The following is a 5,330-nucleotide window of genomic DNA, read 5'->3' as shown; positions in this document are numbered from 1 at the left end:
TATAGCCAGCTGGCCCAAGCCCATAATCCTAGATAATGGAGAGGCAGATATCAGAGGATTGCAGATCAAAAGAAGCCTGGGCATAAAAATTTTCAAGACTTTATCTCAGTCAATGACTTCTTGCTGTGGCACTCACCTGTCTTCTCAACCTACAGTAGAAGCACAATGGCTGGGAACAGAAGTGGGTACCTATCACCCCCAACAACATAAGGGTGCACAAAGAGGAGCACTGTAACCCAGACTGGCCCCATCATAAGTTGAGACCCTGCCTCAAAAAATGACCAATGCACAAAAGGGCTCACAATTGTAATCCTAGCTACTCAGGAAGGTAAGATCTGAGGATTACAATTTAAAGCCAGTCCTGGCAGCAAAGTCCATGAGACTCTTACCTCCAGAAAAATCCAGAAGTGGCTCTTATAGTTCAGAGCGCTAGCCTTTACCCCAAAGATGCTCAGGGATGGCATCTAGTCCCTGAGTTCAAGCCTCAGGACCGGCAAAAAACTGCCCTCAATCCCCAGTACCTTCCCCCTCCCCCCAGCCAAAAAAAAAAAAGCTTATAAACATAGAACTCAAGAGTCAATCCTGCTAAATTGCTTTCTAATGTTTTATTGCTTACTGCTGATATTGAGAACCTACTGCCAACCTTGAGCTTGTGTCCAGTAATCTACCATAAGCAGATGGGGATACATTGGATAGCAAAACAGACCCTAATCCCTGCTTTGTAGGCTAAAACTCTAAGAAAGTAAGGCAGGCAACGGGAAGAAAATAGACATATGTTATAAGTGACTACAGAAAAAAGGACAAAGCAGAGAAGGATATAAGGAATTCAGTTAGAGATTGGGTGCATGGAAGATTATAATGCTAAATAGGATGAAAGGGTAGTCCTCTCTAATGTGATAACTAACTAGAAAACCAAAGGAAGAAAGAGAGTCAGTCACTAAGGAAGAGCATTCCAGGCAGAGGGAAATACAAATGCAAAACTTTTGCTTGTTTGAGGTCTATCCTGAAGACAAGTGTGGACTAGAAAGGAGTGAGCAAGTAAGATCCCACTAGAAGACAGGTAAGGAGGCATGATGTGAGAATGTTGGAAGTTCTGTGGAGAAGAGTACAGTCTGAACCATAAATCACTGTACACTGTTTTGGTCTATGACTTTTTAACTCTAAGTGACATATGCCATTTGGAGTAAATAAGTGACATTATCTGTTGTGTTAAAGTCTGACTGCAATGGAGCAAGAAGCAGAAGCAGAAAGACCAAGTAGTATGCTATAACAGTATTTCATTTAAATGGAGATAAGTGCTATAGCAGAGGTTTGATGAGAAAGTTTTCAAATAAAGAATAAAGAGATCCAAAACCTTTTTAATTTATCATTCATTCAAATATTATAATCATTTATATATGTTTTTTCATGGCAAAATATTTACAAAATATAGGTAACTAAAAAGCCAAAGCAAAAATCACTCAGAACTTCACTCTTAACATTGATTGACAGTCTTTGATTCCTTTTAAATGTATGCATATTTGTATATTATATAGCTCTTCACAAGTTACCATACCAAACATAATTTTACTCACTATTTTTATATATTATAATAGTTTTCCATTTCTTTAAATATTCTCCTGCAACACAATATTGTTGCTACATGGTTTTAATAGAGCATAATTTAACCATTATATAAATCTAGCAATTTCCCTTACCATTGACCTTACATATTTTCCAATTTTTCTATGCTATAAATTTAAATACTACCGAATAAATATGTATTTCAGAGTTTGTTTTATATTTCTGATAGACTTAGTTTTTAGAAAGAACAGATGACCAATTGTGATAACTGTTACTATTTTAACATTCTATGTGAACTGTAGTCATGTTAGATTTCTGGCACCTAAATTTTCGCATCCATCTGTTTACAGGGCATTTTGCCCACTCATTAGGTTTATGTCAGTTCCAAAACGTCATGTGTAAATCAAGATGGCTGATAGGGGAGGGAAGGGATAGTTGGAGAACAATAAAGGAGGGGTTAACAATGATAGCCAAGAAATGTAGTCATTACCTTACTTATGTAACTGTAATCTTTAGAACAAAATAAAATTTTTTAAGAGATGGCTGATACATATGTGTGTAGATAATGTATTTATTGAATTATGTTTTTGGAAAAACCTTTAGTCATACACTGATTTAAATAACTGTGCTGATCCTGGAGTTTGAACTCCAGGTCTGGATGCTTTCCCTGAGCTTTTGTGTTCATGCTAGTGTTCTATCTACCATATGTGCCACACTTCCACTTCTGACTTTTTGGTAGTTAATTGGAAAAAAGAGTCTCATGGACTTTCTGTCTGAGCTGGCTTTGAACTATGATCCTTAGATCTCAGCCTCCTTAGTACCTAGGGATTACAGGTATAAGCCAATAGTACTTGACCCTTTATCTTATTTTTATTTATCACTTCTCAGTTCTAAATTTTGTTAGAAAGAGGGACATACTGTTTTTACTTTTATTCTTTTTCTTAGGATTTCTTACATGTCATATATTGCCATGTAAGAAAATTTTACTATCAAAAATGTAAAATATTTTTCTTACTGATAACCTTATTTTACTTAACCAATGACCAATGGGGGAAAATAGGTATGTTGAGTAGTCAAGGTGCATAGTAACAGCAAACTTTACTTTGGAGTGCCACCTACTGGCAAATAAGTCAAATATTTGACAAACAAATTATGTAGAGAAATTAAAATAAATTATTGAGGACTTACATCAAGATAACCAGGTGATGTATGTGATTTCTAGATCCTGCCTCCTCACAGAAACATCAAATTTGAGTAATTATCTAAATCTCTAAATGCTTTCACAAGAGCAAAAGAATTCGAGTAAGAGATTCTAGAACCAATATGCACAGAAGTAAGAAAGGATGAATTGAAGACATGCTAAGGACAGTTCACATTATTTAGGTATTGTCATTTGAATGTATACCCTCCAAAATCCAAGTGTTAGAATTTAGTGGCCCATGTGATATTTAGAGGTTGTTGGCTTTAAGAAGTAATTACAGGGCTGGGAAGATGGCTCGATGGTAGAGTGCTTGCCTTGCATGCATGAGGCCCTGGGTTCGATTCCTCAGCACCACATAAGCAAAAAGAAAAAAAGTGGGAAGTGGCGGTGTGGCTCAAGTGGTACAGCACTAGCCTTGAGCTGAAGAGCTGAGGAACAGCATCCAGGCCCACAGTTCAGGCCCACCACCAGACCCCCCCCCCAAAAAAAAGAAGTAATTACATCCATGAGAGTTCCTACTCTCATGACTGAGATGGTCTTCAAAAGGTGGCTCAGTTGTAGAGTGCTTGCCTGGCACACATGAGGTCCTGGGTTTGATTCCTCAGCACCACATAAGCAGAAAAAGCCAGAAGTGGCACTGGGGCTCAAAGTGGTAGAGTGCTGGCCTTGAGCTGAAGAGCTGAGGAACAGTGCCCAGGCCCAGAGTTCAGGCCCAAAGTCCATATGGAATATTTGGCTTGCTTTCCATTCTGCCTTTTAATGTATGAAGACATGGTGTTTCTTCCTTCTAGACACTACAATAATGTGCCATTTTTGGAGCAAAGAGCAGTACAAGCTAGACAACTAAATCTTCTGGTGCCTTTAAACTTAGATTTTACAGCCTCCACAACAGGCAGAAAATAATTATAATTATAATTAACTCTGTCTCAGGTATTGCAATATGACATAAAAAAGTAGGGTAAGACACTACAACACTCCTCTCATAAGTTCGCAGCATGCAACATGCAGAGAGATAATCTCTGCATTAAGTAAAGAAAGTGAAATGAACAAGTGACTTGGCCACAAAGTCTAGTACCAGACCTACTCCAGGAACCCTAGTGCCACACAGAACCCCCAAATACCATAGGCTTCGCATAGACTGCTGCAGTCCTAGGCCATAGGGCCCAGCCCAGGCTATTACTTACTGCCTCAGGTCTTAGACTAACTCACATGGACACAGGCTCTAGTGCCAGGCTTTACGCTTGCCTCAGTAAACCTGTGCCAGGTTTCACATCCCTAATATTCATGCTTCATTCCTTACATCTAAGACCAACATCTTTCCCCTGAAGACTCGGGTTCCAGGCCAACTATGATGAACCAAAATTCCGGGCCTGATAGAGGTAGGACCTGGTCCATACCCATAACCCAGGAACTATGCCAAAACTTAATAACCTAGAAGAAAGACATTCAGTTTATCGAGGTTAAACCATGGAACAATAGAAAATCCCAACAGACTAATAATGAGTTGGGGAATTTGGTGGGATAGTGACTGCTCTATTATAGAAGGCTAGTCTGGTGAAAACAAACCTTCTACCATTCCCCTTATCTCTGATCACTATAGCAAGATGTCACCTTGCATTGAGCACTGGTGGCTCACACCTATCATCCTAGCCACTCAGGAGATTGAGATATAAGAAACACAGTTCAAAGCCAGCCTGTGCAGAAAAGTCCATGAGACTATTATCTCCAATTAACTACCAAAAGGCCAGAAGTAGAGATATGACTCAAGTGGTAGAACATTATCCTTAAGCAAGAAAACTCGGGGACAGAGTTCATCCAGGCCCTGAGTTTAAGCATCTGGACCAGCATACATACACACACACACATACACACACACACACACACACACACACACAAGCAAGCAAAGAGCTCACCTTGAGAGAATGCCTATTGTTGGGCTATTCTATGAATTTCAAAACAAGAAATAAGTATGGGTCAGGGAATCTTGCGACATCCTAACAGTGACTGAGTGAAAGATAGCCACAAAGATGGTTGTAAAGAAGGAAAAGGATTAATATGTTTCTAAAGAGATGTTGATGATGATGGAACTCTGGCAATGAGTGATGTTGTGAAGGCCCTGTCCTCTCTGGTGAGGACCAAGACTCCATGCTTGAGAGTAGCAGTAGAAGGCATACCTCCTGAATATGTGTGCCTTGAAGCCCAGAGCCCAGGTCTTCCAAATCATGCTATTTTTACAGACTCCTTTCACCATAAGGAGGTAAACTCCTGGTCAGGGTCTTACAGCTTTAAGGCCCAACTGCAGGGGCTGCATTCTAGTGCTTGTTTATAGTCAAGTAGGTCTAACAGCTCCAAGCCAGTATCTAGTGAATACTTGCTTTCCCTCCCTTCTCTTCCAAAAGTTAGTAATGAGCAGTTTGAAAGCACCAAGGTCCATTCCTTATGTGTCTGCTGCTAGGTGGGCTTGAGAACCCCCAAGCCTACTGATTCTGAATCACTCATACTCATATAAGTGAGCCAGGGATCACTCATAAACTTGGAACTAGCGGGGCTGGGAAGGTGGCTCAGT

Source organism: Dipodomys ordii, unplaced genomic scaffold (assembly GCF_000151885.1).
Source record: "Dipodomys ordii isolate 6190 unplaced genomic scaffold, Dord_2.0 Scaffold3, whole genome shotgun sequence".
In the NCBI taxonomy this organism is placed as follows: Eukaryota; Metazoa; Chordata; class Mammalia; order Rodentia; family Heteromyidae; genus Dipodomys; species Dipodomys ordii.
The sequence above is the reverse complement of the archived record's forward strand: the minus strand, read 5'-3'. Positions refer to the sequence as shown.